The following is a 25,123-nucleotide window of genomic DNA, read 5'->3' on the forward strand; positions in this document are numbered from 1 at the left end:
TGTCTGAACTGGGGTGGCAGAGTGGGCTAAAGAACGGTGATGGATTAAACCCAGATCTTTTGACTGGGTGTGAGTGTTTGATTTATTCAGATGCTCCGTCCATCATCTCCCCCTTTTGGAATGCTTTTGGCCGCCATAAGTGTGGCAGGGTATGCTCAGACGTGAGTCCCTTGCTTACTTTGCCACTGGATTCAAGCTAGCCAGGCTGAAGTCGGCTGGAATACCAGAAACCGGTCCTCGGAAGCTTGTTTCCGGTCCAGGGAAGACATGGCTTGGCAGTTCGGGCTGGACTGTTCCCATGAGGCACATGGTCAGACTGATTTGCATATAGCCATGTCTGAACTGGGGTGGCAGAGTGGGCTAAAGAACGGTGATGGATTAAACCCAGATCTTTTGACTGGGTTTGAGTGTTTGAATTATTCAGATGCTCCGTCCATCACCACCCCCTTTTGTAATGCTTTTGGCCACCATAAGTGTGGCAGGGTATGCTCAGACGTGAGTCCCTTGCTCACTTTGCCACTGGATTCAAGCAAGCAGGGCTCAAGACGGCTGGAATGCCAGAAACCGGTCCTCGGAAGCTTGTTTCCGGTCCAGGGAAGATATGGCTTGGCAGTTCGGGCTGGACTGTTCCCATGAGGCACAGGGTCAGACTGATTTGCATATAGCCATGTCTGAACTGGGGTGGCAGAGTGGGCTAAAGAACGGTGATGGATTAAACCCAGATCTTTTGACTGGGTGTGAGTGTTTGATTGATTCAGATGCTCCGTCCATCACCACCCCCTTTTGTAATGCTTTTGGCCGCCATAAGTGTGGCTGGGTATGCTCAGAAGTGAGTCCCTTGCTCACTTTGCCACTGGATTCAAGCAAGCCGGGCTGAAGACGGCTGGAATGCCAGAAACCGGTCCTCGGAAGCTTGTTTCCGGTACAGGGAAGACATGGCTTGGCAGTTCGGGCTGGACTGTTCCCATGAGGCACAGGGTCAGACTGATTTGCATATAGCCATGTCTGAACTGGGGTGGCAGAGTGGGCTAAAGAACAGTATTGGATTAAACCCAGATCTTTTGACTGGGTGTGAGTGTTTGATTGATTCAGATGCTCCGTCCATCACCACCCCCTTTTGTAATGCTTTTGGCCGCCATAAGTGTGGCAGGGTATGCTCAGACGTGAGTCCCTTGCTCACTTTGCCACTGGATTCAAGCAAGCCGGGCTGAAGACGGCTGGAATGCCAGAAACCGATCCTCTGAAGCTTGTTTCCGGTCCAGGGAAGACATGTCTTGGCAGTTCGGGCTGGACTGTTCCCATGAGGCACAGGGTCAGACTGATTTGCATATAGCCATGTCTGAACTGGGGTGGCAGAGTGGGCTAAAGAACGGTGATGGATTAAACCCAGATCTTTTGACTGGGTGTGAGTGTTTGATTGATTCAGATGCTCCGTCCATCACCACCCCCTTTTGTAATGCTTTTGGCCGCCATAAGTGTGGCAGGGTATGCTCAGACGTGAGTCCCTTGCTCACTTTGCCACTGGATTCAGGCAAGCTGGGCTGTAGACGGCTGGAATGCCTGAAACCGGTCCTCGGAAGCTTGTTTCCGGTCCAGGGAAGACATGGCTTGGCAGTTCGGGCTGGACTGTTCCCATGAGGCACAGGGTCAAACTGATTTGCATATAGCCATGTCTGAACTGGGGTGGCAGAGTGGGCTAAAGAACGGTGATGGATTAAACCCAGATCTTTTGACTGGGTGTGAGTGTTTGATTGATTCAGATGCTCCGTCCATCACCACCCCCTTTTGTAATGCTTTTGGCTGCCATAAGTGTGGCAGGGTATGCTCAGACGTGAGTCCCTTGCTCACTTTTCCACTGGATTCAAGCAAGCCGGGCTGAAGATGGCTGGAATGCCAGAAACCGGTCCTCGGAAGCTAGTTTCCGGTCCAGGGAAGACATGGCTTGGCAGTACGGGCTGGACTGTTCCCCAGAGGCACAGGGTCAGACTGATTTGCATATAGCCATGTCTGAACTGGGCTGGCAGAGTGGGCTAAAGAACGGTGATGGATTGAACCCACATCTTTTGACTGTGTGTGAGTGTTTGATTGATTCAGATGCTTCGTCCATCACCACCCCCTTTTGTAATGCTTTTGGAAGCCATAAGTGTGGCAGGGTATGCTCAGACGTGAGTCCCTTGCTCACTTTGCCACAGGATTCAAGCAAGCCGGGCTGAAGACGGCTGGAATGCCAGAAACCGGTCCTTGGAAGCTTGTTTCCGGTCCAGGAAAGACATGGCTTGGCAGTTCGGGCTGGATTGTTCCCATGAGGCACAGGGTCAGACTGATTTGCATATAGCCATGTCTGAACTGGGGTGGCAGAGTGGGCTAAAGAACGGTGATGGATTAAACCCAGATCTTTTGACTGGGTGTGAGTGTTTGATTGATTCAGATGCTCGTCCATCACCACCCCCTTTTGTAATGCTTTTGGCCGCCATAAGTGTGGCAGGGTATGCTCCGACTTGAGTCCCTTGCTCACTTTGCCACTGGATTCTAGCAAGCCGGGCTGAAGACGGCTGGAATGCCAGAAACCGGTCCTCAGAAGCTTGTTTCCGATCCAGGGAAGACATGGCTTGGCAGTTCAAGCTGGACTGTTCCCATGAGGCACAGGGTCAGACTGATTTGCATATAGCCATGTCTGAACTGGGGTGGCAGAGTGGGCTAAAGAATGGTGATGGATTAAACCCAGATCTTTTGACTGGGTGTGAGTGTTTGATTGATTCAGATGCTCCGTCCATCACCACCCCCTTTTGTAATGCTTTTGACCGCCATAAGTGTGGCAGGGTATGCTCAGACGTGAGTCCCTTGCTCACTTTGCCACTTGATTCAAGCAAGCCGGGCTGAAGACGGCTGGAATGCCAGAAACCGGTCCTCGGAAGCTTGTTTCCGCTCCAGGGAAGACATGGCTTGACAGTTTGGGCTGGACTGTTCCCATGAGGCACAGGGTCAGACTGATTTGCATATAGCCATGTCTGAACTGGGGTGGCAGAGTGGGCTAAAGAACGGTGATGGATTAAACCCAGATCTTTTGACTGGGTTTGAGTGTTTGATTGATTCAGATGCTCTGTCCATCACCACCCCATTTTGTAATGCTTTTGGCCGCCATAAGTGTGGCAGGGTATGCTCAGACGTGAGTCCCTTGCTCACTTTGCCACAGGATTCAAGCAAGCCGGGCTGAAGACGGCTGGAATGCCAGAAACCGGTCCTCGGAAGCTTGTTTCCGGTCCAGGGAAGACATGGCTTGGCAGTTCATGCTGGATTGTTCCCATGAGGCACAGGGTCAGATTGATTTGCATATTGCCATGTCTGAACTGGGGTGGCAGAGTGGGCTAAAGAACGGTGATGGATTAAACCCAGATCTTTTGACTGGGTGTGAGAGTTTGGTTGATTCAGATGCTCCGTCCATCACCACCCCCTTTTGTAATGCTTTTGGCCGCCATAAGTGTGGCAGGGTATGCTCAGACGTGAGTCCCTTGCTCACTTTGCCACTGGATTCAAGCAAGCCAGGCTGAAGACGGCTGGAATGCCAGAAACCGGTCCTCGGAAGCTTGTTTCCGGTCAAGGGAAGACATGGCTTGGCAGTTCGGGCTGGACTGTTCCCATGAGGCACAGGGTCAGACTGATTTGCATATAGCCATGTCTGAACTGGGGTGGCAGAGTGGGCTAAAGAACGGTGATGGATTAAACCCAGATCTTTTGACTGGGTGTGAGTGTTTGATTGATTCAGATGCTCCGTCCATCACCACCCCCTTTTGGAATGCTTTTGGCCGCCATAAGTGTGGCAGGGTATGCTCAGACGTGAGTCCCTTGCTCACTTTGCCACTGGATTCAAGCAAGCCGGGCTGAAGACGGCTGGAATGCCAGAAACCGGTCCTCTGAAGCTTGTTTCCGGTCCAGGGAAGACATGGCTTGGCAGTTCGGGCTGGACTGTTCCCATGAGGCACAGGGTCAGACTGATTTGCATATAGCCATGTCTGAACTGGGGTGGCAGAGTGGGCTGAAGAACGGTGATGGATTAAACCCAGATCTTTTGACTGGGTGTGAGTGTTTGATTGATTCAGATGCTCCGTCCATCACCACCCCCTTTTGTAATGCTTTTGGCCGCCATAAGTGTGGCAGGGTATGCTCAGACGTGAGTCCCTTGCTCACTTTGCCACTGGATTCAGGCAAGCTGGGCTGTAGACGGCTGGAATGCCTGAAACCGGTCCTCGGAAGCTTGTTTCCGGTCCAGGGAAGACATGGCTTGGCAGTTCGGGCTGGACTGTTCCCATGAGGCACAGGGTCAAACTGATTTGCATATAGCCATGTCTGAACTGGGGTGGCAGAGTGGGCTAAAGAACGGTGATGGATTAAACCCAGATCTTTTGACTGGGTGTGAGTGTTTGATTGATTCAGATGCTCCGTCCATCACCACCCCCTTTTGTAATGCTTTTGGCCGCCATAAGTGTGGCAGGGTATGCTCAGACGTGAGTCCCTTGCTCACTTTGCCACAGGATTCAAGCAAGCCGGGCTGAAGACGGCTGGAATGCCAGAAACCGGTCCTCGGAAGCTTGTTTCCGGTCCAGGGAAGACATGGCTTGGCAGTTCGGGCTGGATTGTTCCCATGAGGCACAGGGTCAGATTGATTTGCATATTGCCATGTCTGAACTGGGGTGGCAGAGTGGGCTAAAGAACGGTGATGGATTAAACCCAGATCTTTTGACTGGGTGTGAGAGTTTGGTTGATTCAGATGCTCCGTCCATCACCACCCCCTTTTGTAATGCTTTTGGCCGCCATAAGTGTGGCAGGGTATGCTCAGACGTGAGTCCCTTTCTCACTTTGCCACTGGATTCAAGCAAGCCAGGCTGAAGACGGCTGGAATGCCAGAAACCGGTCCTCGGAAGCTTGTTTCCGGTCAAGGGAAGACATGGCTTGGCAGTTCGGGCTGGACTGTTCCCATGAGGCACAGGGTCAGACTGATTTGCATATAGCCATGTCTGAACTGGGGTGGCAGAGTGGGCTAAAGAACGGTGATGGATTAAACCCAGATCTTTTGACTGGGTGTGACTGTTTGATTGATTCAGATGCTCCGTCCATCACCACCCCCTTTTGGAATGCTTTTGGCCGCCATAAGTGTGGCAGGGTATGCTCAGACGTGAGTCCCTTGCTCACTTTGCCACTGGATTCAAGCAAGTCGGGCTCAAGACGGCTGGAATGCCAGAAACCGGTCCTCGGAAGCTTGTTTCCAGGCCAAGGAAGATATGGCTTGGCAGTTCGGGCTGGACTGTTCCCATGAGGCACAGGGTCAGACTGATTTGCATATAGCCATGTCTGAACTGGGGTGGCAGAGTGGGCTAAAGAACGGTGATGGATTAAACCCAGATCTTTTGACTGGGTGTGAGTGTTTGATTGATTCAGATGCTCCGTCCATCACCACCCCCTTTTGTAATGCTTTTGGCCGCCATAAGTGTGGCAGGGTATGCTCAGACGTGAGTCCCTTGCTCACTTTGCCACTGGATTCAGGCAAGCCGGGCTGAAGACGGCTGGAATGCCTGAAACCGGTCCTCGGAAGCTTGTTTCCGGTCCAGGGAAGACATGGCTTGGCAGTTCGGGCTGGACTGTTCCCATGAGGAACAGGGTCAGACTGATTTGCATATAGCCATGTCTGAACTGGGGTGGCAGAGTGGGCTAAAGAACGGTGATGGATTAAACCCAGATCTTTTGACTGGGTGTGAGTGTTTGATTTATTCAGATGCTCCGTCCATCATCTCCCCCTTTTGGAATGCTTTTGGCCGCCATAAGTGTGGCAGGGTATGCTCAGACGTGAGTCCCTTGCTTACTTTGCCACTGGATTCAAGCTAGCCAGGCTGAAGTCGGCTGGAATACCAGAAACCGGTCCTCGGAAGCTTGTTTCCGGTCCAGGGAAGACATGGCTTGGCAGTTCGGGCTGGACTGTTCCCATGAGGCACATGGTCAGACTGATTTGCATATAGCCATGTCTGAACTGGGGTGGCAGAGTGGGCTAAAGAACGGTGATGGATTAAACCCAGATCTTTTGACTGGGTTTGAGTGTTTGAATTATTCAGATGCTCCGTCCATCACCACCCCCTTTTGTAATGCTTTTGGCCACCATAAGTGTGGCAGGGTATGCTCAGACGTGAGTCCCTTGCTCACTTTGCCACTGGATTCAAGCAAGCAGGGCTCAAGACGGCTGGAATGCCAGAAACCGGTCCTCGGAAGCTTGTTTCCGGTCCAGGGAAGATATGGCTTGGCAGTTCGGGCTGGACTGTTCCCATGAGGCACAGGGTCAGACTGATTTGCATATAGCCATGTCTGAACTGGGGTGGCAGAGTGGGCTAAAGAACGGTGATGGATTAAACCCAGATCTTTTGACTGGGTGTGAGTGTTTGATTGATTCAGATGCTCCGTCCATCACCACCCCCTTTTGTAATGCTTTTGGCCGCCATAAGTGTGGCTGGGTATGCTCAGAAGTGAGTCCCTTGCTCACTTTGCCACTGGATTCAAGCAAGCCGGGCTGAAGACGGCTGGAATGCCAGAAACCGGTCCTCGGAAGCTTGTTTCCGGTACAGGGAAGACATGGCTTGGCAGTTCGGGCTGGACTGTTCCCATGAGGCACAGGGTCAGACTGATTTGCATATAGCCATGTCTGAACTGGGGTGGCAGAGTGGGCTAAAGAACAGTATTGGATTAAACCCAGATCTTTTGACTGGGTGTGAGTGTTTGATTGATTCAGATGCTCCGTCCATCACCACCCCCTTTTGTAATGCTTTTGGCCGCCATAAGTGTGGCAGGGTATGCTCAGACGTGAGTCCCTTGCTCACTTTGCCACTGGATTCAAGCAAGCCGGGCTGAAGACGGCTGGAATGCCAGAAACCGATCCTCTGAAGCTTGTTTCCGGTCCAGGGAAGACATGTCTTGGCAGTTCGGGCTGGACTGTTCCCATGAGGCACAGGGTCAGACTGATTTGCATATAGCCATGTCTGAACTGGGGTGGCAGAGTGGGCTAAAGAACGGTGATGGATTAAACCCAGATCTTTTGACTGGGTGTGAGTGTTTGATTGATTCAGATGCTCCGTCCATCACCACCCCCTTTTGTAATGCTTTTGGCCGCCATAAGTGTGGCAGGGTATGCTCAGACGTGAGTCCCTTGCTCACTTTGCCACTGGATTCAGGCAAGCTGGGCTGTAGACGGCTGGAATGCCTGAAACCGGTCCTCGGAAGCTTGTTTCCGGTCCAGGGAAGACATGGCTTGGCAGTTCGGGCTGGACTGTTCCCATGAGGCACAGGGTCAAACTGATTTGCATATAGCCATGTCTGAACTGGGGTGGCAGAGTGGGCTAAAGAACGGTGATGGATTAAACCCAGATCTTTTGACTGGGTGTGAGTGTTTGATTGATTCAGATGCTCCGTCCATCACCACCCCCTTTTGTAATGCTTTTGGCTGCCATAAGTGTGGCAGGGTATGCTCAGACGTGAGTCCCTTGCTCACTTTTCCACTGGATTCAAGCAAGCCGGGCTGAAGATGGCTGGAATGCCAGAAACCGGTCCTCGGAAGCTAGTTTCCGGTCCAGGGAAGACATGGCTTGGCAGTACGGGCTGGACTGTTCCCCAGAGGCACAGGGTCAGACTGATTTGCATATAGCCATGTCTGAACTGGGCTGGCAGAGTGGGCTAAAGAACGGTGATGGATTGAACCCACATCTTTTGACTGTGTGTGAGTGTTTGATTGATTCAGATGCTTCGTCCATCACCACCCCCTTTTGTAATGCTTTTGGAAGCCATAAGTGTGGCAGGGTATGCTCAGACGTGAGTCCCTTGCTCACTTTGCCACAGGATTCAAGCAAGCCGGGCTGAAGACGGCTGGAATGCCAGAAACCGGTCCTTGGAAGCTTGTTTCCGGTCCAGGAAAGACATGGCTTGGCAGTTCGGGCTGGATTGTTCCCATGAGGCACAGGGTCAGACTGATTTGCATATAGCCATGTCTGAACTGGGGTGGCAGAGTGGGCTAAAGAACGGTGATGGATTAAACCCAGATCTTTTGACTGGGTGTGAGTGTTTGATTGATTCAGATGCTCGTCCATCACCACCCCCTTTTGTAATGCTTTTGGCCGCCATAAGTGTGGCAGGGTATGCTCCGACGTGAGTCCCTTGCTCACTTTGCCACTGGATTCTAGCAAGCCGGGCTGAAGACGGCTGGAATGCCAGAAACCGGTCCTCAGAAGCTTGTTTCCGATCCAGGGAAGACATGGCTTGGCAGTTCAAGCTGGACTGTTCCCATGAGGCACAGGGTCAGACTGATTTGCATATAGCCATGTCTGAACTGGGGTGGCAGAGTGGGCTAAAGAATGGTGATGGATTAAACCCAGATCTTTTGACTGGGTGTGAGTGTTTGATTGATTCAGATGCTCCGTCCATCACCACCCCCTTTTGTAATGCTTTTGACCGCCATAAGTGTGGCAGGGTATGCTCAGACGTGAGTCCCTTGCTCACTTTGCCACTTGATTCAAGCAAGCCGGGCTGAAGACGGCTGGAATGCCAGAAACCGGTCCTCGGAAGCTTGTTTCCGCTCCAGGGAAGACATGGCTTGACAGTTTGGGCTGGACTGTTCCCATGAGGCACAGGGTCAGACTGATTTGCATATAGCCATGTCTGAACTGGGGTGGCAGAGTGGGCTAAAGAACGGTGATGGATTAAACCCAGATCTTTTGACTGGGTTTGAGTGTTTGATTGATTCAGATGCTCTGTCCATCACCACCCCATTTTGTAATGCTTTTGGCCGCCATAAGTGTGGCAGGGTATGCTCAGACGTGAGTCCCTTGCTCACTTTGCCACAGGATTCAAGCAAGCCGGGCTGAAGACGGCTGGAATGCCAGAAACCGGTCCTCGGAAGCTTGTTTCCGGTCCAGGGAAGACATGGCTTGGCAGTTCATGCTGGATTGTTCCCATGAGGCACAGGGTCAGATTGATTTGCATATTGCCATGTCTGAACTGGGGTGGCAGAGTGGGCTAAAGAACGGTGATGGATTAAACCCAGATCTTTTGACTGGGTGTGAGAGTTTGGTTGATTCAGATGCTCCGTCCATCACCACCCCCTTTTGTAATGCTTTTGGCCGCCATAAGTGTGGCAGGGTATGCTCAGACGTGAGTCCCTTGCTCACTTTGCCACTGGATTCAAGCAAGCCAGGCTGAAGACGGCTGGAATGCCAGAAACCGGTCCTCGGAAGCTTGTTTCCGGTCAAGGGAAGACATGGCTTGGCAGTTCGGGCTGGACTGTTCCCATGAGGCACAGGGTCAGACTGATTTGCATATAGCCATGTCTGAACTGGGGTGGCAGAGTGGGCTAAAGAACGGTGATGGATTAAACCCAGATCTTTTGACTGGGTGTGAGTGTTTGATTGATTCAGATGCTCCGTCCATCACCACCCCCTTTTGGAATGCTTTTGGCCGCCATAAGTGTGGCAGGGTATGCTCAGACGTGAGTCCCTTGCTCACTTTGCCACTGGATTCAAGCAAGTCGGGCTCAAGACGGCTGGAATGCCAGAAACCGGTCCTCGGAAGCTTGTTTCCAGGCCAAGGAAGATATGGCTTGGCAGTTCGGGCTGGACTGTTCCCATGAGGCACAGGGTCAGACTGATTTGCATATAGCCATGTCTGAACTGGGGTGGCAGAGTGGGCTAAAGAACGGTGATGGATTAAACCCAGATCTTTTGACTGGGTGTGAGTGTTTGATTGATTCAGATGCTCCGTCCATCACCACCCCCTTTTGTAATGCTTTTGGCCGCCATAAGTGTGGCAGGGTATGCTCAGACGTGAGTCCCTTGCTCACTTTGCCACTGGATTCAGGCAAGCTGGGCTGAAGACGGCTGGAATGCCTGAAACCGGTCCTCGGAAGCTTGTTTCCGGTCCAGGGAAGACATGGCTTGGCAGTTCGGGCTGGACTGTTCCCATGAGGCACAGGGTCAGACTGATTTGCATATAGCCATGTCTGAACTGGGGTGGCAGAGTGGGCTAAAGAACGGTGATGGATTAAACCCAGATCTTTTGACTGGGTGTGAGTGTTTGATTGATTCAGATGCTCCGTCCATCACCACCCCCTTTTGTAATGCTTTTGGCGGCCATAAGTGTGGCAGGGTATGCTCAGACGTGAGTCCCTTGCTCACTTTGCCACTGGATTCAAGCAAGCCGGGCTGAAGATGGCTGGAATGCCAGAAACCAGTCCTCGGAAGCTTGTTTCCGGTCCTGGGAAGACATGGCTTGGCAGTTCGGGCTGGACTGTTCCCCAGAGGCACAGGGTCAGACTGATTTGCATATAGCCATGTCTGAACTGGGTTGGCAGAGTGGGCTAAAGAACGGTGATGGATTAAACCCACATCTTTTGACTCGGTGTGAGTGTTTGATTGATTCAGATGCTCCGTCCATCACCACCCCCTTTTGTAATGCTTTTGGCCGCCATAAGTGTGTCAGGGTATGCTCAGACGTGAGTCCCTTGCTCACTTTGCCACAGGATTTAAGCAAGCCGGGCTGAAGACGGCTGGAATGCCAGAAACCGGTCCTCGGAAGCTTGTTTCCGGTCCAGGGAAGACATGGCTTGGCAGTTCGGGCTGGATTGTTCCCATGAGGCACAGGGTCAGACTGATTTGCATATTGCAATGTCTGAACTGGGGTGGCAGAGTGGGCTAAAGAACGGTGATGGATTAAACCCAGATCTTTTGACTGGGTGTGAGTGTTTGATTGATTCAGATGCTCCGTCCATCACGACACCACCCCATTTTGTAATGCTTTTGGCCGCCATAAGTGTGGCAGGGTATGCTCAGACGTGAGTCCCTTGCTCACTTTGCCACTGGATTCAAGCAAGCCGGGCTGAAGACAGCTGGAATGCCAGAAACCGGTCCTCGGAAGCTTGTTTCCGGTCCAGGAAAGACATGGCTTGGCAGTTCGGGCTGGACTGTTCCCATGAGGCACAGGGTCAGACTGATTTGCATATAGCCATGTCTGAACTGGGGTGGCAGAGTGGGCTAAAGAACGGTGATGGATTAAACCCAGATCTTTTGACTGGGTGTGAGTGTTTGATTGATTCAGATGCTCCGTCCATCACCACCCCCTTTTGTAATGCTTTTGGCCGCCATAAGTGTGGCAGGGTATGCTCAGACGTGAGTCCCTTGCTAACTTTGCCACTGGATTCAAGCAAGCCGGGCTGAAGACGGCTGGAATGCCAGAAACCGGTCCTCGGAAGCTTGTTTCCGGTCCAGGGAAGGCATGGCTTGGCAGTTCGGGCTGGACTGTTCCCATGAGGCACAGGGTCAGACTGATTTGCATATAGCCATGTCTGAACTGGGGTGGCAGAGTGGGCTAAAGAACGGTGATGGATTAAACCCAGATCTTTTGACTGGGTTTGAGTGTTTGATTGATTCAGATGCTCTGTCCATCACCACCCCATTTTGTAATGCTTTTGGCCGCCATAAGTGTGGCAGGGTATGCTCAGACGTGAGTCCCTTGCTCACTTTGCCACAGGATTCAAGCAAGCCGGGCTGAAGACGGCTGGAATGCCAGAAACCGGTCCTCGGAAGCTTGTTTCCGGTCCAGGGAAGACATGGCTTGGCAGTTCATGCTGGATTGTTCCCATGAGGCACAGGGTCAGATTGATTTGCATATTGCCATGTCTGAACTGGGGTGGCAGAGTGGGCTAAAGAACGGTGATGGATTAAACCCAGATCTTTTGACTGGGTGTGAGAGTTTGGTTGATTCAGATGCTCCGTCCATCACCACCCCCTTTTGTAATGCTTTTGGCCGCCATAAGTGTGGCAGGGTATGCTCAGACGTGAGTCCCTTGCTCACTTTGCCACTGGATTCAAGCAAGCCAGGCTGAAGACGGCTGGAATGCCAGAAACCGGTCCTCGGAAGCTTGTTTCCGGTCAAGGGAAGACATGGCTTGGCAGTTCGGGCTGGACTGTTCCCATGAGGCACAGGGTCAGACTGATTTGCATATAGCCATGTCTGAACTGGGGTGGCAGAGTGGGCTAAAGAACGGTGATGGATTAAACCCAGATCTTTTGACTGGGTGTGAGTGTTTGATTGATTCAGATGCTCCGTCCATCACCACCCCCTTTTGGAATGCTTTTGGCCGCCATAAGTGTGGCAGGGTATGCTCAGACGTGAGTCCCTTGCTCACTTTGCCACTGGATTCAAGCAAGCCGGGCTGAAGACGGCTGGAATGCCAGAAACCGGTCCTCTGAAGCTTGTTTCCGGTCCAGGGAAGACATGGCTTGGCAGTTCGGGCTGGACTGTTCCCATGAGGCACAGGGTCAGACTGATTTGCATATAGCCATGTCTGAACTGGGGTGGCAGAGTGGGCTGAAGAACGGTGATGGATTAAACCCAGATCTTTTGACTGGGTGTGAGTGTTTGATTGATTCAGATGCTCCGTCCATCACCACCCCCTTTTGTAATGCTTTTGGCCGCCATAAGTGTGGCAGGGTATGCTCAGACGTGAGTCCCTTGCTCACTTTGCCACTGGATTCAGGCAAGCTGGGCTGTAGACGGCTGGAATGCCTGAAACCGGTCCTCGGAAGCTTGTTTCCGGTCCAGGGAAGACATGGCTTGGCAGTTCGGGCTGGACTGTTCCCATGAGGCACAGGGTCAAACTGATTTGCATATAGCCATGTCTGAACTGGGGTGGCAGAGTGGGCTAAAGAACGGTGATGGATTAAACCCAGATCTTTTGACTGGGTGTGAGTGTTTGATTGATTCAGATGCTCCGTCCATCACCACCCCCTTTTGTAATGCTTTTGGCCGCCATAAGTGTGGCAGGGTATGCTCAGACGTGAGTCCCTTGCTCACTTTGCCACAGGATTCAAGCAAGCCGGGCTGAAGACGGCTGGAATGCCAGAAACCGGTCCTCGGAAGCTTGTTTCCGGTCCAGGGAAGACATGGCTTGGCAGTTCGGGCTGGATTGTTCCCATGAGGCACAGGGTCAGATTGATTTGCATATTGCCATGTCTGAACTGGGGTGGCAGAGTGGGCTAAAGAACGGTGATGGATTAAACCCAGATCTTTTGACTGGGTGTGAGAGTTTGGTTGATTCAGATGCTCCGTCCATCACCACCCCCTTTTGTAATGCTTTTGGCCGCCATAAGTGTGGCAGGGTATGCTCAGACGTGAGTCCCTTTCTCACTTTGCCACTGGATTCAAGCAAGCCAGGCTGAAGACGGCTGGAATGCCAGAAACCGGTCCTCGGAAGCTTGTTTCCGGTCAAGGGAAGACATGGCTTGGCAGTTCGGGCTGGACTGTTCCCATGAGGCACAGGGTCAGACTGATTTGCATATAGCCATGTCTGAACTGGGGTGGCAGAGTGGGCTAAAGAACGGTGATGGATTAAACCCAGATCTTTTGACTGGGTGTGACTGTTTGATTGATTCAGATGCTCCGTCCATCACCACCCCCTTTTGGAATGCTTTTGGCCGCCATAAGTGTGGCAGGGTATGCTCAGACGTGAGTCCCTTGCTCACTTTGCCACTGGATTCAAGCAAGTCGGGCTCAAGACGGCTGGAATGCCAGAAACCGGTCCTCGGAAGCTTGTTTCCAGGCCAAGGAAGATATGGCTTGGCAGTTCGGGCTGGACTGTTCCCATGAGGCACAGGGTCAGACTGATTTGCATATAGCCATGTCTGAACTGGGGTGGCAGAGTGGGCTAAAGAACGGTGATGGATTAAACCCAGATCTTTTGACTGGGTGTGAGTGTTTGATTGATTCAGATGCTCCGTCCATCACCACCCCCTTTTGTAATGCTTTTGGCCGCCATAAGTGTGGCAGGGTATGCTCAGACGTGAGTCCCTTGCTCACTTTGCCACTGGATTCAGGCAAGCCGGGCTGAAGACGGCTGGAATGCCTGAAACCGGTCCTCGGAAGCTTGTTTCCGGTCCAGGGAAGACATGGCTTGGCAGTTCGGGCTGGACTGTTCCCATGAGGAACAGGGTCAGACTGATTTGCATATAGCCATGTCTGAACTGGGGTGGCAGAGTGGGCTAAAGAACGGTGATGGATTAAACCCAGATCTTTTGACTGGGTGTGAGTGTTTGATTTATTCAGATGCTCCGTCCATCATCTCCCCCTTTTGGAATGCTTTTGGCCGCCATAAGTGTGGCAGGGTATGCTCAGACGTGAGTCCCTTGCTTACTTTGCCACTGGATTCAAGCTAGCCAGGCTGAAGTCGGCTGGAATACCAGAAACCGGTCCTCGGAAGCTTGTTTCCGGTCCAGGGAAGACATGGCTTGGCAGTTCGGGCTGGACTGTTCCCATGAGGCACATGGTCAGACTGATTTGCATATAGCCATGTCTGAACTGGGGTGGCAGAGTGGGCTAAAGAACGGTGATGGATTAAACCCAGATCTTTTGACTGGGTTTGAGTGTTTGAATTATTCAGATGCTCCGTCCATCACCACCCCCTTTTGTAATGCTTTTGGCCACCATAAGTGTGGCAGGGTATGCTCAGACGTGAGTCCCTTGCTCACTTTGCCACTGGATTCAAGCAAGCAGGGCTCAAGACGGCTGGAATGCCAGAAACCGGTCCTCGGAAGCTTGTTTCCGGTCCAGGGAAGATATGGCTTGGCAGTTCGGGCTGGACTGTTCCCATGAGGCACAGGGTCAGACTGATTTGCATATAGCCATGTCTGAACTGGGGTGGCAGAGTGGGCTAAAGAACGGTGATGGATTAAACCCAGATCTTTTGACTGGGTGTGAGTGTTTGATTGATTCAGATGCTCCGTCCATCACCACCCCCTTTTGTAATGCTTTTGGCCGCCATAAGTGTGGCTGGGTATGCTCAGAAGTGAGTCCCTTGCTCACTTTGCCACTGGATTCAAGCAAGCCGGGCTGAAGACGGCTGGAATGCCAGAAACCGGTCCTCGGAAGCTTGTTTCCGGTACAGGGAAGACATGGCTTGGCAGTTCGGGCTGGACTGTTCCCATGAGGCACAGGGTCAGACTGATTTGCATATAGCCATGTCTGAACTGGGGTGGCAGAGTGGGCTAAAGAACAGTATTGGATTAAACCCAGATCTTTTGACTGGGTGTGAGTGTTTGATTGATTCAGATGCTCCGTCCATCACCACCCCCTTTTGTAATGCTTTTGGCCGCCATAAGTGTGGCAGGGTATGCTCAGACGTGAGTCCCTTGCTCACTTTGCCACTGGATTCAAGCAAGCCGGGCTGAAGACGGCTGGAATGCCAGAAACCGATCCTCTGAAGCTTGTTTCCGGTCCAGGGAAGACATGTCTTGGCAGTTCGGGCTGGACTGTTCCCATGAGGCACAGGGTCAGACTGATTTGCATATAGCCATGTCTGAACTGGGGTGGCAGAGTGGGCTAAAGAACGGTGATGGATTAAACCCAGATCTTTTGACTGGGTGTGAGTGTTTGATTGATTCAGATGCTCCGTCCATCACCACCCCCTTTTGTAATGCTTTTGGCCGCCATAAGTGTGGCAGGGTATGCTCAGACGTGAGTCCCTTGCTCACTTTGCCACTGGATTCAGGCAAGCTGGGCTGTAGACGGCTGGAATGCCTGAAACCGGTCCTCGGAAGCTTGTTTCCGGTCCAGGGAAGACATGGCTTGGCAGTTCGGGCTGGACTGTTCCCATGAGGCACAGGGTCAAACTGATTTGCATATAGCCATGTCTGAACTGGGGTGGCAGAGTGGGCTAAAGAACGGTGATGGATTAAACCCAGATCTTTTGACTGGGTGTGAGTGTTTGATTGATTCAGATGCTCCGTCCATCACCACCCCCTTTTGTAATGCTTTTGGCTGCCATAAGTGTGGCAGGGTATGCTCAGACGTGAGTCCCTTGCTCACTTTTCCACTGGATTCAAGCAAGCCGGGCTGAAGATGGCTGGAATGCCAGAAACCGGTCCTCGGAAGCTAGTTTCCGGTCCAGGGAAGACATGGCTTGGCAGTACGGGCTGGACTGTTCCCCAGAGGCACAGGGTCAGACTGATTTGCATATAGCCATGTCTGAACTGGGCTGGCAGAGTGGGCTAAAGAACGGTGATGGATTGAACCCACATCTTTTGACTGTGTGTGAGTGTTTGATTGATTCAGATGCTTCGTCCATCACCACCCCCTTTTGTAATGCTTTTGGAAGCCATAAGTGTGGCAGGGTATGCTCAGACGTGAGTCCCTTGCTCACTTTGCCACAGGATTCAAGCAAGCCGGGCTGAAGACGACTGGAATGCCAGAAACCGGTCCTTGGAAGCTTGTTTCCGGTCCAGGAAAGACATGGCTTGGCAGTTCGGGCTGGATTGTTCCCATGAGGCACAGGGTCAGACTGATTTGCATATAGCCATGTCTGAACTGGGGTGGCAGAGTGGGCTAAAGAACGGTGATGGATTAAACCCAGATCTTTTGACTGGGTGTGAGTGTTTGATTGATTCAGATGCTCGTCCATCACCACCCCCTTTTGTAATGCTTTTGGCCGCCATAAGTGTGGCAGGGTATGCTCCGACGTGAGTCCCTTGCTCACTTTGCCACTGGATTCTAGCAAGCCGGGCTGAAGACGGCTGGAATGCCAGAAACCGGTCCTCAGAAGCTTGTTTCCGATCCAGGGAAGACATGGCTTGGCAGTTCAAGCTGGACTGTTCCCATGAGGCACAGGGTCAGACTGATTTGCATATAGCCATGTCTGAACTGGGGTGGCAGAGTGGGCTAAAGAATGGTGATGGATTAAACCCAGATCTTTTGACTGGGTGTGAGTGTTTGATTGATTCAGATGCTCCGTCCATCACCACCCCCTTTTGTAATGCTTTTGACCGCCATAAGTGTGGCAGGGTATGCTCAGACGTGAGTCCCTTGCTCACTTTGCCACTTGATTCAAGCAAGCCGGGCTGAAGACGGCTGGAATGCCAGAAACCGGTCCTCGGAAGCTTGTTTCCGCTCCAGGGAAGACATGGCTTGACAGTTTGGGCTGGACTGTTCCCATGAGGCACAGGGTCAGACTGATTTGCATATAGCCATGTCTGAACTGGGGTGGCAGAGTGGGCTAAAGAACGGTGATGGATTAAACCCAGATCTTTTGACTGGGTTTGAGTGTTTGATTGATTCAGATGCTCTGTCCATCACCACCCCATTTTGTAATGCTTTTGGCCGCCATAAGTGTGGCAGGGTATGCTCAGACGTGAGTCCCTTGCTCACTTTGCCACAGGATTCAAGCAAGCCGGGCTGAAGACGGCTGGAATGCCAGAAACCGGTCCTCGGAAGCTTGTTTCCGGTCCAGGGAAGACATGGCTTGGCAGTTCATGCTGGATTGTTCCCATGAGGCACAGGGTCAGATTGATTTGCATATTGCCATGTCTGAACTGGGGTGGCAGAGTGGGCTAAAGAACGGTGATGGATTAAACCCAGATCTTTTGACTGGGTGTGAGAGTTTGGTTGATTCAGATGCTCCGTCCATCACCACCCCCTTTTGTAATGCTTTTGGCCGCCATAAGTGTGGCAGGGTATGCTCAGACGTGAGTCCCTTGCTCACTTTGCCACTGGATTCAAGCAAGCCAGGCTGAAGACGGCTGGAATGCCAGAAACCGGTCCTCGGAAGCTTGTTTCCGGTCAAGGGAAGACATGGCTTGGCAGTTCGGGCTGGACTGTTCCCATGAGGCACAGGGTCAGACTGATTTGCATATAGCCATGTCTGAACTGGGGTGGCAGAGTGGGCTAAAGAACGGTGATGGATTAAACCCAGATCTTTTGACTGGGTGTGAGTGTTTGATTGATTCAGATGCTCCGTCCATCACCACCCCCTTTTGGAATGCTTTTGGCCGCCATAAGTGTGGCAGGGTATGCTCAGACGTGAGTCCCTTGCTCACTTTGCCACTGGATTCAAGCAAGTCGGGCTCAAGACGGCTGGAATGCCAGAAACCGGTCCTCGGAAGCTTGTTTCCAGGCCAAGGAAGATATGGCTTGGCAGTTCGGGCTGGACTGTTCCCATGAGGCACAGGGTCAGACTGATTTGCATATAGCCATGTCTGAACTGGGGTGGCAGAGTGGGCTAAAGAACGGTGATGGATTAAACCCAGATCTTTTGACTGGGTGTGAGTGTTTGATTGATTCAGATGCTCCGTCCATCACCACCCCCTTTTGTAATGCTTTTGGCCGCCATAAGTGTGGCAGGGTATGCTCAGACGTGAGTCCCTTGCTCACTTTGCCACTGGATTCAGGCAAGCTGGGCTGAAGACGGCTGGAATGCCTGAAACCGGTCCTCGGAAGCTTGTTTCCGGTCCAGGGAAGACATGGCTTGGCAGTTCGGGCTGGACTGTTCCCATGAGGCACAGGGTCAGACTGATTTGCATATAGCCATGTCTGAACTGGGGTGGCAGAGTGGGCTAAAGAACGGTGATGGATTAAACCCAGATCTTTTGACTGGGTGTGAGTGTTTGATTGATTCAGATGCTCCGTCCATCACCACCCCCTTTTGTAATGCTTTTGGCGGCCATAAGTGTGGCAGGGTATGCTCAGACGTGAGTCCCTTGCTCACTTTGCCACTGGATTCAAGCAAGCCGGGCTGAAGATGGCTGGAATGCCAGAAACCAGTCCTCGGAAGCTTGTTTCCGGTCCTGGGAAGACATGGCTTGGCAGTTCGGGCTGGACTGTTCCCCAGAGGCACAGGGTCAGACTGATTTGCATATAGCCATGTCTGAACTGGGTTGGCAGAGTGGGCTAAAGAACGGTGATGGATTAAACCCACATCTTTTGACTCGGTGTGAGTGTTTGATTGATTCAGATGCTCCGTCCATCACCACCCCCTTTTGTAATGCTTTTGGCCGCCATAAGTGTGTCAGGGTATGCTCAGACGTGAGTCCCTTGCTCACTTTGCCACAGGATTTAAGCAAGCCGGGCTGAAGACGGCTGGAATGCCAGAAACCGGTCCTCGGAAGCTTGTTTCCGGTCCAGGGAAGACATGGCTTGGCAGTTCGGGCTGGATTGTTCCCATGAGGCACAGGGTCAGACTGATTTGCATATTGCAATGTCTGAACTGGGGTGGCAGAGTGGGCTAAAGAACGGTGATGGATTAAACCCAGATCTTTTGACTGGGTGTGAGTGTTTGATTGATTCAGATGCTCCGTCCATCACGACACCACCCCATTTTGTAATGCTTTTGGCCGCCATAAGTGTGGCAGGGTATGCTCAGACGTGAGTCCCTTGCTCACTTTGCCACTGGATTCAAGCAAGCCGGGCTGAAGACAGCTGGAATGCCAGAAACCGGTCCTCGGAAGCTTGTTTCCGGTCCAGGAAAGACATGGCTTGGCAGTTCGGGCTGGACTGTTCCCATGAGGCACAGGGTCAGACTGATTTGCATATAGCCATGTCTGAACTGGGGTGGCAGAGTGGGCTAAAGAACGGTGATGGATTAAACCCAGATCTTTTGACTGGGTGTGAGTGTTTGATTGATTCAGATGCTCCGTCCATCACCACCCCCTTTTGTAATGCTTTTGGCCGCCATAAGTGTGGCAGGGTATGCTCAGACGTGAGTCCCTTGCTAACTTTGCCACTGGATTCAAGCAAGCCGGGCTGAAGACGGCTGGAATGCCAGAAACCGGTCCTCGGAAGCTTGTTTCCGGTCCAGGGAAGGCATGGCTTGGCAGTTCGGGCTGGACTGTTCCCATGAGGCACAGGGTCAGACTGATTTGCATATAGCCACGTCTGAACTGGGGTGGCAGAGTGGGCTAAAGAACGGTGATGGATTAAACCCAGATCTTTTGACTGGGTGTGAGTGTTTGATTGATTCAGATGCTCCGTCCATCACCACCGCCTTTTGTAATGCTTTTGGCCGCCATAAGTGTGGCAGGGTATGCTCAGACGTGAGTCCCTTGCTCACTTTGTCACTGGATTCAAGCAAGCCGGGCTCAAGACGGCTGGAATGCCAGAAACCGGTCCTCGGAAGCTTGTTTCTGGTCCAGGGAAGACATGGCTTGGCAGTTTGGGCTGGACTTTTCCCATGAGGCACAGGGTCAGACTGATTTGCATATAGCCGTGTCTGAACTGGGTTGGCAGAGTGGGCTAAAGAACGGTGATGGATTAAACCTAGATCTTTTGACTGGGTGTGAGTGTTTGATTGATTCACATGCTCCGTCCATCACCACCCCCTTTTGTAATGCTTTTGGCCGCCATAAGTGTGGCAGGGTATGCTCAGACGTGAGTCCCTTGCTCACTTTGCCACTGGATTCAAGCAAGCCGGGCTGAAGACGGCTGGAATGCCAGAAACCGGTCCTCGGAAGCTTGTTTCTGGTCCAGGGAAGATATGGCTTGGCAGTTCGGGCTGGACTGTTCCCATGAGGCACAGTGTCAGACTGATTTGCATATAGCCATTTCTGAACTGGGGTGGCAGAGTGGGCTAAAGAACGGTGATGGATTAAACCCAGATCTTTTGACTGGGTGTGAGTGTTTGATTTATTCAGATGCTCCGTCCATCACCACCCCCTTTTGTAATGCTTTTAGCCGCCATAAGTGTGGCAGGGTATGCTCAGACGTGAGTCCCTTGCTCACTTTGCCACTGGATTCAATCAAGCCGGGCTCAAGACGGCTGGAATGCTGGAAACCGGTCCTCGGAAGCTTGTTTCCGGTCCAGGGAAGACATGGCTTGGCAGTTCGGGCTGGACTGTTCCCATGAGGCACAGGGTCAGACTGATTTGCATATAGCCATGTCTGAACTGGGGTGGCAGAGTGGGCTAAAGAACGGTGATGGATTAAACCCAGATCTTTTGACTGGGTGTGAGTGTTTGATTGATTCAGATGCTCCGTCCATCGCCACCCCCTTTTGGAATGCTTTTGGCCGCCATAAGTGTGGCAGGGTATGCTCAGACGTGAGTCCCTTGCTCACTTTGCCACTGGATTCAGGCAAGCTGGGCTGAAGACGGCTGGAATGCCAGAAACCGGTCCTCGGAAGCTTGTTTCCGGTCCAGGGAAGACATGGCTTGGCAGTTCGGGCTGGACTGTTCCCATGAGGCACAGGGTCAGACTGATTTGCATATAGCCATGTCTGAACTGGGGTGGCAGAGTGGGCTAAAGAACGGTGATGGATTAAACCCAGATCTTTTGACTGGGTGTGAGTGTTTGATTGATTCAGATGCTCCGTCCATCACCACCCCCTTTTGTTATGCTTTTGGCGGCCATAAGTGTGGCAGGGTATGCTCAGACGTGAGTCCCTTGCTCACTTTGCCACAGGATTCAAGCAAGCCGGGCTGAAGACGGCTGGAATGCCAGAAACCGGTCCTCGGAAGCTTGTTTCCAGTCCAGGGAAGACATGGCTTGGCAGTTCGGGCTGGATTGTTCCCATGAGGCACAGGGTCAGACTGATTTGCATATTGCCATGTCTGAACTGGGGTGGCAGAGTGGGCTAAAGAACGGTGATGGATTAAACCCAGATCTTTTGACTGGTTGTGAGTGTTTGATTGATTCAGATGCTCCGTCCATCACCACCCCCTTTTGTAATGCTTTTGGCCACCATAAGTGTGGCAGGGTATGCTCATACGTGAGTCCCTTGCTCACTTTGCCACTGGATTCAAGCAAGCCGGGTTGAAGACGGCTGGAATGCCAGAAAATGGTCCTCGGAAGCTTGTTTCCGGTCCAGGGAAGACATGGCTCGGCAGTTCGGGCTGGACTGTTCCCATGAGGCACAGGGTCAGACTGATTTGCATATAGCCATGTCTGAACTGGGGTGGCAGAGTGGGCTAAAGAACGGTGATGGATTAAACCCAGATCTTTTGACTGGGTGTGAGTGTTTGATTGATTCAGATGCTCCGTCCATCACCACCCCCTTCTGTAATGCTTTTGGCCGCCATAAGTGTGGCAGGGTATGCTCAGACGTGAGTCCCTTGCTCACTTTGCCACTGGATTCAAGCAAGCCAGGCTGAAGACGGCTGGAATGCCAGAAACCGGTCCTCGGAAGCTTCTTTCCGGTCCAGGGAAGACATGGCTTGGCAGTTCGGGCTGGACTGTCCCCATGAGGCACAGGGTCAGACTGATTTGCATATAGCCATGTCTGAACTGTGGTGGCAGAGTGGGCTAAAGAACGGTGATGGATTAAACCCAGATCTTTTGACTGGGTGTGAGTGTTTGATTGATTCAGATGCTCCGTACATCACCACCCCCTTTTGTAATGCTTTTGGCTGCCATAAGTGTGGCAGGGTATGCTCAGACGTGAGTCCCTTGCTCACTTTGTCACTGGATTCAAGCAAGCCGGGCTGAAGACGGCTGGAATGCCAGAAACCGGTCCTCGGAAGCTTGTTTCCGGTCCAGGGAAGACATGGCTTGGCAGTTCCGGCTGGACTGTTCCCATGAGGCACAGGGTCAGACTGATTTGCATATAGCCATGTCTGAACTGGGGTGGCAGAGTGGGCTAAAGAACGGTGATGGATTAAACCCAGATCTTTTGACTGGGTGTGAGTGTTTGATTGATTCAGATGCTCCGTCCATCACCACCCCCTTTTGTAATGCTTTTGGCCGCCATAAGTGTGGCAGGGTATGCTCAGACGTGAGTCCCTTGCTCACTTTGCCACTGGATTCAAGCAAGCCGGGCTGAAGACGGCTGGAATGCCAGAAACCGGTCCTCGGAAGCTTGTTTCCGGTCCAGGGAAGACATGGCTTGGCAGTTCGGGCTGGACTGTTCCCATGAGGCACAGGGTCAGACTGATTTGCATATAGCCATGTCTGAACTGGGGTGGCAGAGTGGGCTAAAGAACGGTGATGGATTAAACCCAGATCTTTTGACTGGGTGTGAGTGCTTGATTGGTTCAGATGCTCCGTCCAGTACCACCCCCTTTTGTACCGCTTCTGGCAGCCATAAGTGTGGCAGGGTATGCTCAGACGTGAGTCCCTTGCTCACTTTGCCACTGGATTCAAGCAAGCCAGGCTGAAGACGGCTGGAATGCCAGAAACCGGTCCTCGGAAGCTTGTTTCCGGTCAAGGGAAGACATGGCTTGGCAGTTCGGGCTGGACTGTTCCCATGAGGCACAGGGTCAGACTGATTTGCATATAGCCATGTCTGAACTGGGGTGGCAGAGTGGGCTAAAGAACGGTGATGGATTAAACCCAGATCTTTTGACTGGGTGTGAGTGTTTGATTTATTCAGATGCTCCGTCCATCATCTCCCCCTTTTGGAATGCTTTTGGCCGCCATAAGTGTGGCAGGGTATGCTCAGACGTGAGTCCCTTGCTCACTTTGCCACTGGATTCAAGCTAGCCGGGCTGAAGTCGGCTGGAATACCAGAAACCGGTCCTCGGAAGCTTGTTTCCGGTCCAGGGAAGACATGGCTTGGCAGTTCGGGCTGGACTGTTCCCATGAGGCACATGGTCAGACTGATTTGCATATAGCCATGTCTGAACTGGGGTGGCAGAGTGGGCTAAAGAACGGTGATGGATTAAACCCAGATCTTTTGACTGGGTTTGAGTGTTTGAATTATTCAGATGCTCCGTCCATCACCACCCCCTTTTGTAATGCTTTTGGCCACCATAAGTGTGGCAGGGTATGCTCCGACGTGAGTCCCTTGCTCACTTTGCCACTGGATTCAAGCAAGCAGGGCTCAAGATGGCTGGAATGCCAGAAACCGGTCCTCGGAAGCTTGTTTCCGGTCCAGGGAAGATATGGCTTGGCAGTTCGGGCTGGACTGTTCCCATGAGGCACAGGGTCAGACTGATTTGCATATAGCCATGTCTGAACTGGGGTGGCAGAGTGGGCTAAAGAACGGTGATGGATTAAACCCAGATCTTTTGACTGGGTGTGAGTGTTTGATTGATTCAGATGCTCCGTCCATCACTACCCCCTTTTGTAATGCTTTTGGCCGCCATAAGTGTGGCTGGGTATGCTCAGAAGTGAGTCCCTTGCTCACTTTGCCACTGGATTCAAGCAAGCCGGGCTGAAGACGGCTGGAATGCCAGAAACCGGTCCTCGGAAGCTTGTTTCCGGTCCAGGGAAGACATGGCTTGGCAGTTCGGGCTGGACTGTTCCCATGAGGCACAGGGTCAGACTGATTTGCATATAGCCATGTCTGAACTGGGGTGGCAGAGTGGGCTAAAGAACGGTGATGGATTAAACCCAGATCTTTTGACTGGGTGTGAGTGTTTGATTGATTCAGATGCTCCGTCCATCACCACCCCCTTTTGTAATGCTTTTGGCTGCCATAAGTGTGGCAGGGTATGCTCAGACGTGAGTCCCTTGCTCACTTTTCCACTGGATTCAAGCAAGCCGGGCTGAAGATGGCTGGAATGCCAGAAACCGGTCCTCGGAAGCTAGTTTCCGGTCCAGGGAAGACATGGCTTGGCAGTACGGGCTGGACTGTTCCCCAGAGGCACAGGGTCAGACTGATTTGCATATAGCCATGTCTGAACTGGGCTGGCAGAGTGGGCTAAAGAACGGTGATGGATTGAACCCACATCTTTTGACTGTGTGTGAGTGTTTGATTGATTCAGATGCTTCGTCCATCACCACCCCCTTTTGTAATGCTTTTGGAAGCCATAAGTGTGGCAGGGTATGCTCAGACGTGAGTCCCTTGCTCACTTTGCCACAGGATTCAAGCAAGCCGGGCTGAAGACGGCTGGAATGCCAGAAACCGGTCCTTGGAAGCTTGTTTCCGGTCCAGGAAAGACATGGCTTGGCAGTTCGGGCTGGATTGTTCCCATGAGGCACAGGGTCAGACTGATTTGCATATTGCCATGTCTGAACTGGGGTGGCAGAGTGGGCTAAAGAACGGTGATGGATTAAACCCAGATCTTTTGACTGGGTGTGAGTGTTTGATTGATTCAGATGCTCGTCCATCACCACCCCCTTTTGTAATGCTTTTGGCCGCCATAAGTGTGGCAGGGTATGCTCCGACGTGAGTCCCTTGCTCACTTTGCCACTGGATTCTAGCAAGCCGGGCTGAAGACGGCTGGAATGCCAGAAACCGGTCCTCAGAAGCTTGTTTCCGATCCAGGGAAGACATGGCTTGGCAGTTCAAGCTGGACTGTTCCCATGAGGCACAGGGTCAGACTGATTTGCATATAGCCATGTCTGAACTGGGGTGGCAGAGTGGGCTAAAGAATGGTGATGGATTAAACCCAGATCTTTTGACTGG

General features: G+C 52.1%; 1 protein-coding gene across 1 annotated transcript in view; it reads left to right on the forward strand.

Moving 5' to 3' along the window:
• Positions 1-25,123, forward strand: part of LOC147724392 (carbonic anhydrase 13-like) — a 606,911-nt gene that overhangs the window by 186,079 nt on the left and 395,709 nt on the right. The window lies entirely within an intron of this gene.

Source organism: Lissotriton vulgaris, chromosome 4_1 (assembly GCF_964263255.1).
Source record: "Lissotriton vulgaris chromosome 4_1, aLisVul1.2, whole genome shotgun sequence".
Classification (NCBI taxonomy): domain Eukaryota; kingdom Metazoa; phylum Chordata; class Amphibia; order Caudata; family Salamandridae; genus Lissotriton; species Lissotriton vulgaris.